The sequence below is a fragment of the Cherax quadricarinatus genome, chromosome 81 (genome assembly GCF_038502225.1).
Source record: "Cherax quadricarinatus isolate ZL_2023a chromosome 81, ASM3850222v1, whole genome shotgun sequence".
Classification (NCBI taxonomy): Eukaryota; Metazoa; Arthropoda; class Malacostraca; order Decapoda; family Parastacidae; genus Cherax; species Cherax quadricarinatus.
In genome coordinates, this window is record NC_091372.1 from 14,739,870 (window position 1) to 14,752,254 (window position 12,385).

General features: G+C 37.3%; 1 protein-coding gene across 2 annotated transcripts in view; it reads left to right on the top strand.

Annotated features, from left to right (window-relative positions):
• Positions 1-12,385, top strand: part of LOC128699906 (zinc finger protein 84) — a 155,517-nt gene that overhangs the window by 585 nt on the left and 142,547 nt on the right. The window lies entirely within an intron of this gene.

Sequence of the window (12,385 nt, forward strand, 5' to 3'; positions counted from 1 at the left end):
GCAACAGCCTGGTTGATCAGGCTCTGATCCACCAGGAGGCCTGGTCTCAGACCGGGCCGCGGGGGCGTTGACCCCCGGAACTCTCTCCAGGTAAACTCCAGGTCTCCAGGTATTCAATAGATTCAAGTTAATCTAACAGCTTGTCAAAGTTTCTGGAGAGCGAAACGTGCTACAGTAAAAGGTGGCACTTATCTATTGATAAATTAGATACACGTGTAAGATAAGATAAGATTTCGTTGGGATTTTTAACCCCGGAGGGTTAGCCACCCAGGGTAACCCAAGAAAGTCAGTGCGACATCGAGGACTGTCTAACTTATTTCCATTGGGGTCCTTAACCTTGTCCCCCAGGATGCCACCCACACCAGTCGACTAACACCCAGGTACCTATTTGCTGCTAGGTGAACAGGACAACAGATGTAAGGAAACGTGTCGAAATGTTTCCACCCGCCGGGAATCGAACCCGGGCCCTCCGTGTGTGAAGCGGGAGCTTTAGCCACCAGGCCACCAGGCCTGGTGGCATAAATATATAATTATCATACATAGATTATCATACATAGATTATCATACATATATTATCACACATATATTATCACACATATATTATCACACATATTATCATACATATCATACATAGATTATCACACACAGATCATACATAGATTATCATATATAGATTATCATACACAGATCATACATAAATTATCATATATTGATTATCATACATATATTGTCATACATATATTATCATACATAGATTATCATACATATTATCATACATAGATTATCATACTTAGATTATCATACATAGGTTATCATGCACAGATTATCATACATATATTATCATACATATATTGTCATGCAAGGAATTCGCGAGAGCAGGCGAAATATACACAAACACTGATCTCTGGCTGAAGGAGACTCGAACCTACGAACCTTAGGACAAGGTACGCAGTGCTTTACCAATCTACCCACACTGGACAATACCTTGGAGTCCAGCTTGCGCTACACGTTTGATCCAAGGCAGCCAGCTTTCAGGGAGAAGGCTTACAGCTGTAAGCCTTCTCCCTGAAAGCTGGCTGCCTTGGATCAAATGTGTAGCGCAAGCTACACGCCAAGGTATTGTCCAGTGTGGGTAGATTGGTAAAGCACTGCGTACCTTGTCCTAAGGCTCATAGGTTCAAGTCTCCTTCAGCCAGAGATCAGTGTTTATATATTGTCATACATAGATTATCATACTTATATTATCATACATACATTATCATATATAGATTGTCATACATAGATTATCATACATAGATTATCATACATAGATTATCATGCATGGATATAAATGCTCTGGAAAACGTACAAAGGAGGATGACAAAGATGATCCCATGTATCAGAAATCTTCCCTATGAGGACAGACTGAAGACCCTGAATCTGCACTCTCTCGAAAGGCGTAGAATTAGGGGGGATATGATCGAGGTGTATAAATGGAAACAGGAATAAATAAAGGGGATGTAAGTAGTGTGCTGAAAATTTCCAGCCAAGACAGGACTCGCAGCAATGGTTTCAAGTTGGAAAAATTCAGATTCAGGAAGGATATAGGAAAGCACTGGTTTGGTAATAGAGTTGTGGATGAGTGGAACAAACTCCCGAGTACAGTTATTCAGGCCAAAACGTTGTGTAGTTTTAAAAATAGGTTAGATAAATACATGAGTGGGTGTGGGTGGGTGTGAGTTGGACCTGACTAGCTTGTGCTGCTGGGTCTGGTACAGTGCTCCATCCTTGAGTGGGGATGACTAGACTGGGTGGGTCATTGGGATAATCCGGGGGGGGGGGCACATGGACTTGCTCCGCATGGGTCAGTAGGCCTGTTGCAGTGTTCCTTCTTTCTTATGTTCTTATGGTCTTATGGGTGGGTGTGAGTGGGTGTAAAATGGACCTGACTAGCTACTAGGTCCGAGGCAGTGCTAATCACTTAGGACAAGGCATTGGCTTAAGCCTGTGGGGAGTATTGGAGCTGCCTCACAAAGACCAGTAGACCTGTTGCAGTGTTCCTTATTTCTTGTGATCTTATGTTTTTATGAGGGCAAATATTCTATTAGTGGGATGGATCTGTGAAGGACCTGCCTAGTATGGGCCAACAGGCCTGCTGCAGTGTTTCTCCTTTTTTATGTTCTTATGAATATCATACATAGATTATCATACATAATCATACACAGATAATCATACATATATTACCATACATAGATTATCATACATATATTATCATATATAATCATGCTTAGATTATCATACATAGATTATCATGCATAGATTATCATACATATATTATCATACATATATCATACATAGATTATCATACATGTATTATCATACATATATTATCATACATATATTATCATACATAGATTATCATACACAGATTATCATATATAGATTATCATATGTAGATTATCATACATATATTATCATACATATATTATCATACATAGATTATCATACATAGATCATATATAGATTATCATATGTAGATTATCATACATATATTATCATATGTAGATTATCATACATAGATTATCATACATAGATTATCATACATAAATTATCATACAAAGATTATCATACATAGATTATCATACATAGATCATCATACACAGATTATCATACATAGATTATCATACATAGATTATTGTACACATAATCATACATAGATTATCATACACATTATCATACACAGATTATCATACATATATTATTGTACATATATTATCACACATATTATCATACATAGATTATCATACATGTATTATCATACATATATTATCATACATAGATTGTCATACATACATTATCATACATATATTATCATACATTATCATACATAGATTATCATACATTTATTATCATACATAGGTTATCATATGCAGATTATCATACATAGATTGTCATAGATTATCATGCATAGAATATCATACATAGATTATCATACATATGTTATCATACATAGATTATCATACATATATTATCATACATATATTATACATAGATTATCATACACAGATTATCATGTATAGATTATCATATGTAGATTATAATGCATATATTATCATACATATATTATATGTAGATTATCATACATAGATTATCATACATAGATTATCATACAAAGATTATCATACATAGATTATCATACATAGATCATCATACACAGATTATCATACATAGATTATCATACATAGATTATTGTACACATTATCATACATAGATTATCATACATAGGTTATCATACATAATCATACATAGATTATCATACACAGATTATCATACACAGATTATCATACATATATTATCATACATATATTATCACACATATTATCATACATAGATTATCATACATAGATTATCATACACAGATCATACATAGATTATCATACATAGATTATCATACATATATTATACATATATTATCATACATAGATTGCCATACATACATTATCATACATATATTATCATACATACATTATCATACATAGATTATCATACATTTATTATCATACATAGGTTATCATATGTAGATTATCATACATAGATTATCATACATAGATTATCATAGATTATCATGCATAGAATATCATACATAGATTATCATGCATATATTATCATACATAGATTATCATACATAGATTATCATACATAATCATACACAGATCATCATACATATATTATCATATATAGATTATCATGCTTAGATTATCATACATAGATTATCATGCATGTATTATCATACATAGATTATCATACATAGATTATATGTAGATTATCACACATAGATTATCATACATAGATTATCATACATAGATTATCATATGTAGATTATCAAAACCTACAAGAGTTACAGAGACTAGTGTTTCCCTACTTGACCACATCTGGACCAACACCATATCCCCTTTAAAATCAGGCATAATTACAGATAATACCACAGACCACTACCCTACTTTCCTCATAACAACTCTTGGTAAAATACCCCAAGACACTACTAAAGTCCCCTTCAGACTTCACAATGATGCAGCCATTAATAACTTCACAACAGCAGTAACAAACATTGACTGGCACACTGAGCTAGAAATCTATACTGATATTGATGAATGTTTTAATAATTTTCTAAAAAAGACCCAATACCTTTATAACAAGCACTGCCCTAAAAAAACTAAACAGATGACAGCTAAGAGACTGAACAGTCCCTGGCTAACACCCAACATTCTTATCGTAAGGGTTCTTGAATGGAGATATCGTAGGTTGAAAGTAGACACACTTGTAGGATGGTAAATATATTGTCAGACTGAGATGAGAGATGGAGCCCGGTGCCAAGCCTGTTCACGTTTTGTAGGTCTGCCGCCGAGTGAGAGCGGGACAGAGGAATGGGCCTCCTCGTGAGCAACCCGTGACGTCACACCAAGCCACAGGCCTACGAGGGATCTCGTGTCTAAAGCACAGGGATGATACTAATATGCTATGCTATATAATACTGGGAATACAGGGATCAGCAACTATGCTGACATTCTCAAATCCATAAATACAAAACACCGATATGAAAAACAGTACAGAATGGGTCACATAACCAGAGACCAAACAAAACGTTACTCGTCAATCCTAACCAGCCTGATAAGAAGGGCAAAAAAATTGTATTATGAGAACAGATTATCCAACTTACGAGGTGATATAAAAAAGACCTGGAAGACCCTATCAGAAATTCTGGGAACAAAAAAGATATCACAACATAGCGAAATAAAATTAGCAAAATCAGATGAACCCCAACTCCCACCAACAGAAACAGCAAACAGACTCAATGATTTCTTCTCCACTATAGGTCAAAACCTTGCCAATAAAATCCCAAGCTCAGATACCCCACCAAATGACTACCTCACTGGCAACTACCCGAACACACTGTTCCTAGCTCCGACTAACCCATACGAAGTCTCCCTTATTATCAACGCACTGAAAAACAAGGCAGGAGATTTAAATATCTTACCACCCTTTATATACAAAAAAGCGTCACAAGTATTATCACCAATCATTGCAACACTCATTAATAAATCCATTGAATCCTCCACCTTCCCTACAGTTCTCAAAATAGCAAGGGTCACCCCGATCCATAAAGGAGGAGACCAAACAGAGTTGAATAACTATAGGCCAATATCCAATTTACACCCTCTCTCAAAAATCTTCGAAAAATTAATTCATAAACGAATCTACTCCTACCTCATCTCCCAAAACATTCTCAACCCCTGCCAATTTGGATTCAGGCCTAATAAAAATACTAATGATGCTATTATACACACGCTAGAACATATATACACTGCAATAGAGAAAAAAGAAGTCCCACTGGGGATCTTCATTGACTTACGTAAAGCTTTTGATACAGTTGACCATGACTTGCTCCACGTAAAATTGTCACACTATGGTATTAGAGGGCACTCCCTCAACTACCTCAAGTCTTACCTCAGCAACAGAAGCCAATATGTGTATGCAAATGGGGCAAGCTCTTCCGCACAACCAATTACAGTTGGTGTCCCACAGGGAAGTGTCCTTGGCCCTCTTCTCTTTCTCCTATACATAAATGACCTACCAAATGCTTCGCAATTACTCAAACCCACACTTTTTGCAGATGACACTACATACGTCTTCTCTCACCTGAGCCCAGTCACGCTAGCCAATACTGTAAACACCGAATTACAGAAAATATCTACCTGGATGAGGACTAACAAACGTACACTAAACATTGACAAAACCTACTTCATTCAGTTTGGTAACAGAGCTACAGATGTACCTCTTAACATAACGATAAACGGATCACCTATCACAAAGCTAACAGAGGGAAAATTCTTAGGAATCCACCTCGATAATAGACTCAAATTTCATACACATATACAACAAATTTCTAAGAAAATTTCCAAGACTGTAGGCATACTATCGAAGATACGGTACTATGTTCCACAGTCAGCCCTCCTGGCCCTTTATCACTCTCTTATTTACCCCTATCTCACCTATGGAATTTGTGCATGGGGCTCAACAACAATTAACCATCTCAGACCACTAATTACCCAACAAAAGGCTGCAGTTAGAATGATAAATTCTCACTACAGGCAACACACTCCACCAATATTCAAAACACTCAACCTACTCACCATACAAAATATTCATACTTATTATTGCACCTATTACATACATAGAACACTTAACTCTGATATTAACCCTCCCCTCAAACATCTCCTTGCCAACCTCAACAGAACACATGACCATAACACAAGGCACTGATCACTCTTTGATGTTCCTCATGTCCATCTTACGCTATGCAAAAACTCAGTGCACATAAAAGGCCCTAAAATCTGGAATTCATTACCTGTAAATATAAAAGAAACACTACCTGTTTATAAATTCAAGTCTCTTCTCAAAGTTCACTTACTCACTCAAAACCAAATAAATACTGAATAAATGAACCTTATAAATTGTATATCCAAAATGTTACTCACAATTATATCACATAAATGTTAAACCTAGGACCCAATCTAACTTTGTTATTTTTTTAAATACACTACCTAACAGAATACTCCATTCTACTGAATGAACAGCAATGCATGCAACCATATGACCTGTCTTTGTAATACTCATTTGTGCTTTATAGTTATCTGTTTACAATAATGTCTTATCACTGATTTCATCATTGCTTAGTTATTCTTAAGTTATTTTTAATCCAGCCCGTAATGCTATGCATATAAGTGGCTTTGGCATGCTGCTCTTACCTGTATTTTCTTTGTACCTCTGTATGTATGCTAAAATTTCTAAATAAATAAATAAATAAATAAATAAATATATTATTATACATAGATTATCATACAGTCATACACAGATCATCATACATATATTATCATACATAGGTTATCATATATTATCATATATAGATTATCATGCTTAGATTATCATACATAGATTATCATGCATATATTATCATACATAGATTATCATACAGATTATATGTAGATTATCACACATAGATTATCATACATAGATTATCATGCATAGATTATCATACATAGATTATCATATGTAGATTATCATATATATATTATCATACATATATTATTATACATAGATTATCATACATAATCATACACAGATCATCATACATATATTATCATACATATATTTTCATAATAGAGTTAGAGCTAAAGAAGGAGTAGCAATAATGTTGAAGGATAAGCTATGGCAGGAAAAGAGGGACTATAAATGTATTAATTCAAGGATTATGTGGAGTAAAATAAAGGTGGGATGTGAGAAGTGGGTTATAGTAAGTGTTTATGCACCTGGGGAAGAGAAAAGTATTGAGGAGAGAGAGAGATTTTGGGAAATGTTGAGTAATTGTGTGGGGAGTTTTGAACCAAGTGTGAGAGTACTTGTGATTGGGGATTTTAATGCTAAAGTTGGAAAAAATGTTGTGGAGGGAGTAGTAGGTAAATTTGGGGTTCCAGGGGTAAATGAAAATGGGGAGTCTTTAATTGAGTTACGTGTAGAAAGAGGTTTGGTAATAAGTAATACATATTTTATGAAAAAGAGGATAAATAAATATACATACAAGGTATTATGTAGCACGTAATGTAAGTAGTTTGTTAGATTATGTATTGGTGGATAAAAGGTTGATGGGTAGGCTGCAGGATGTATACGTTTATAGAGGGGCAACTGATATATCGGATCATTATCTAGTTGTAGCTACAGTTAGAGGATAAGAGGAAATTGGCAACAACAAGTAAGAGGGAGGTGAAAGTGTATAAACTAAGGGAGGAGGAAGTTCGGGTGAAATATAAGCAACTATTGGCAGAAAGGTGGGCTGGTGCAGGTATTAGTACAGTGGACCCTCAACCAGCGATATTAATCCGTTCCTGAGAGCTCATCATTAATCAAAATAATCGTTAGTCAAGTTAATTTTCCCCATAAGAAATAATGGAAATCAAATTAATCCGTGCAAGACACCCCAAAGTATTGAAAAAAAAAAATTTTTACCACATGAAATATTAATTTTAATACACACAAACTGAAGAAGACATGCACAGTTACATGACACTTACCTTTATTGAAGATCTGGTGATGATTGATGGGATGGGAGGAGAGAGTCTTAGTGTTTAGAAGGGGAATCCCCTTCCATTAACACTTGAGGCAGCAAGTCTTTTTCTGGGGTTACTTCCCTTGTTGTTTTAATGCCACTAGGACCAGCTTCAGAGTCACTGGACTTCTGTCGCACAACATATCTGTTCATAGAGGCCGGTACCTCTCGTTCCTTTATCCTAAAGTGTTTCACAACATTGTCAGTGTAATAGTCACCAGCACGGCTTGCAATAGCTGTGTGAGGGTGATTTTCATCAAAAAAGGTTTGCACTTTAAGCCACATTGCACACATTTCCTTAATCTTTGAAGTAGGCAACTTCTTCAATTTCTCTCTCCCCTCCTCCGAAGCAGTTTCCTCAGGTGTGGCCTCTTACTGTTGAAGATGATCTAGCAGCTCATCAGTGGTTTGTTCTTCATTGTCCTCCTCCACCAACTCTTCCACATCCTCCCCACTAACCTCACCAATATGAGCACTAGTTCCAGGCATTTTTTCCTGTTCACCTGGGGGACAAGATTAAGGACCCCCAATGGAAATAAGTTAGACAGTCCTCGATGATGCACTGACTTTCTTGGGTTATCCTGGGTGGCTAACCCTCCGGGGTTAATCGTTTCTCGGTAATTGTTTCACGTTAAGCCACACCAACAACACTCTCTCCACATCTTCGAGTAATACAGCTGATGGTGGTGCAGCAACAACAACAGCTGACTGTGGTGCAGCAGCAGCTGCACCTTTGGCAAGAACAGCTTCCTTGATTGCCGTTTTCTTACCCACAATAGTAGCGATGGTTGATTGGGGTTTATTATACAACCTGACCAGCTCAGAGACATGCACTCCACTTTCATACTTAGCAATGATCTCTTTCTTCATCTCCATAGTAATTCTCACCCTTTTTGCTGTAGGGTTGGCATTAGAAGCTTTCTTGGGGCCCATGGTGCCTTTGTAGTGATTGCAGGTGCAATCACTACAAAGGCTGTGATAATATGAAATGTTCCAGTTGTTGTATGTTTGGAAGCGACCGCGGTGGCTGGCTGGCTTGTAAACACTGACACCCAAGGGACAAGTGAGGCGCGCTCAGGCCAAAGTGGACGCGTATGGTACGGAACGAATAGCGCTGGTCGGGTTTTTAAGCACTAGTTGAGGCAAAATTTTTGCGTTTAAATGTATCGCTAGTCAGATTTATCATTAATCGATGTCATCGCTGGTTAAGGGTCCACTGTAGTGGGGGGGAGGGTTGAAGAGGGTTGGAATAGTTTTAAAAATGCAGTACATGTATTAGAATGTGGGGCAGAAGTTTGTGGTTATAGGAGGGTGGGTGCAGGAGGAAAGAGGAGTGATTGGTGGAATGATGAAGTAAAGGGTGTGATAAAAGAGAAAAAGGTAGCTTATGAGAGGTATTTACAAAGAAGTGTTATAAGAAGAGTAGAGTATATGGAGAGTGAAAGAAAGGTGAAGAGAGTGGTGAGAGTGCAAAAGTAGAGCAGATGAGTGGGAGAGGTACTAAAAAAAAAATTAACCTGACGATCTGTTGGCGTGTGAGCAGGGTAATATTTAGTGAAGAGATTCAGAGAAACCGGTTATTTTATATGGCCGGACTTGAGTCCTGGAAATGGGAAGTACAATGCCTACGCTCTAAAGGAGGGGTTTGGGATATTGGCAGTTTGGAGAGATATATTGTGTATTTTTATATGTATATACTTCTAAACTGTTGTGTTCTGGGCACCTCTGCAAAAACAGTGATTATGTGTGAGTGAGGTGAAAGTGTTGAATGAGATGAAAGTATTTTCTTTTTGGGTATTTTCTTTCTCTTTGGGTCACCATGCCTCGGTGGGAGACGGCTGACTTGTTGAAAAATTTTTTTTTTATCATACATAGATTATCATACATATATTATCATATATAGATTATCATGCTTAGATTATCATACATAGATTATCATGCATAGATTATCATACATATATTATCATACATATATTATCATACATAGGTTATCAAACATAGATTATCATACATGGATTATCATACATAGATTATCATACACAGATTATCATATATAGATTATCATATGTGAAAATAAGAAAAAGTTTTGGAGTGAGATTAACAAGTTAAGAAAGCCTAGAGAACAAATGGATTTGTCAGTTAAAAATAGGAGAGGAGAGTTATTAAATGGAGAGTTAGAGGTATTGGGAAGATGGAAGGAATATTTTGAGGAATTGTTAAATGTTGATGAAGATAGGGAAGCTGTGATTTCGTGTATAGGGCAAGGAGGAATAACATCTTGTAGGAGTGAGGAAGAGCCAGTTGTGAGTGTGGGGGAAGTTCGTGAGGCAGTAGGTAAAATGAAAGGGGGTAAGGCAGCCGGGATTGATGGGATAAAGATAGAAATGTTAAAAGCAGGTGGGGATATAGTTTTGGAGTGGTTGGTGCAATTGTTTAATAAATGTATGGAAGAGGGTAAGGTACCTAGGGATTGGCAGAGAGCATGCATAGTTCCTTTGTATAAAGGCAAAGGGGATAAAAGAGAGTGCAAAAATTATAGGGGGATAAGTCTGTTGAGTGTACCTGGTAAAGTGTATGGTAGAGTTATAATTGAAAGAATTAAGAGTAAGACGGAGAATAGGATAGCAGATGAACAAGGAGGCTTTAGGAAAGGTAGGGGGTGTGTGGACCAGGTGTTTACAGTGAAACATATAAGTGAACAGTATTTAGATAAGGCTAAAGAGGTCTTTGTGGCATTTATGGATTTGGAAAAGGCGTATGACAGGGTGGATAGGGGGGCAATGTGGCAGATGTTGCAAGTGTATGGTGTAGGAGGTAGGTTACTGAAAGCAGTGAAGAGTTTTTACGAGGATAGTGAGGCTCAAGTTAGAGTATGTAGGAAAGAGGGAAATTTTTTCCCAGTAAAAGTAGGCCTTAGACAAGGATGTGTGATGTCACCGTGGTTGTTTAATATATTTATAGATGGGGTTGTAAGAGAAGTAAATGCGAGGGTCTTGGCAAGAGGCGTGGAGTTAAAAGATAAAGAATCACACACAAAGTGGGAGTTGTCACAGCTGCTCTTTGCTGATGACACTGTGCTCTTGGGAGATTCTGAAGAGAAGTTGCAGAGATTGGTGGATGAATTTGGTAGGGTGTGCAAAAGAAGAAAATTAAAGGTGAATACAGGAAAGAGTAAGGTTATGAGGATAACAAAAAGATTAGGTGATGAAAGATTGAATATCAGATTGGAGGGAGAGAGTATGGAGGAGGTGAACGTATTCAGATATTTGGGAGTGGACGTGTCAGCGGATGGGTCTATGAAAGATGAGGTGAATCATAGAATTGATGAGGGAAAAAGAGTGAGTGGTGCACTTAGGAGTCTGTGGAGACAAAGAACTTTGTCCTTGGAGGCAAAGAGGGGAATGTATGAGAGTATAGTTTTACCAACGCTCTTATATGGGTGTGAAGCGTGGGTGATGAATGTTGCAGCGAGGAGAAGGCTGGAGGCAGTGGAGATGTCATGTCTGAGGGCAATGTGTGGTGTGAATATAATGCAGAGAATTCGTAGTTTGGAAGTTAGGAGGAGGTGCGGGATTACCAAAACTGTTGTCCAGAGGGCTGAGGAAGGGTTGTTGAGGTGGTTCGGACATGTAGAGAGAATGGAGCGAAACAGAATGACTTCAAGAGTGTATCAGTCTGTAGTGGAAGGAAGGCGGGGTAGGGGTCGGCCTAGGAAGGGTTGGAGGGAGGGGGTAAAGGAGGTTTTGTGTGCGAGGGGCTTGGACTTCCAGCAGGCATGCTTGAGCGTGTTTGATAGGAGTGAATGGAGACAAATGGTTTTTAATACTTGACGTGCTGTTGGAGTGTGAGCAAAGTAACATTTATGAAGGGATTCAGGGAAACCGGCAGGCCGGACTTGAGTCCTGGAGATGGGAAGTACAGTGCCTGCACTCTGAAGGAGGGGTGTTAATGTTGCAGTTTAAAAACTGTAGTGTAAAGCACCCTTCTGGCAAGACAGTGATGGAGTGAATGATGGTGAAAGTTTTTCTTTTTCGGGCCACCCTGCCTTGGTGGGAATCGGCCGGTGTGATAATAAAAAAAAAAAAAAATGTGGATTATCATATGTGGATTATCATACATAGATTATCATGCATATATATTATCATATGTAGATTATCATACATAGATCATACATAGATTATCATACATAGATTATCGTACATAGATTATCATACATAGATTATCATACATAGATTATCATACATA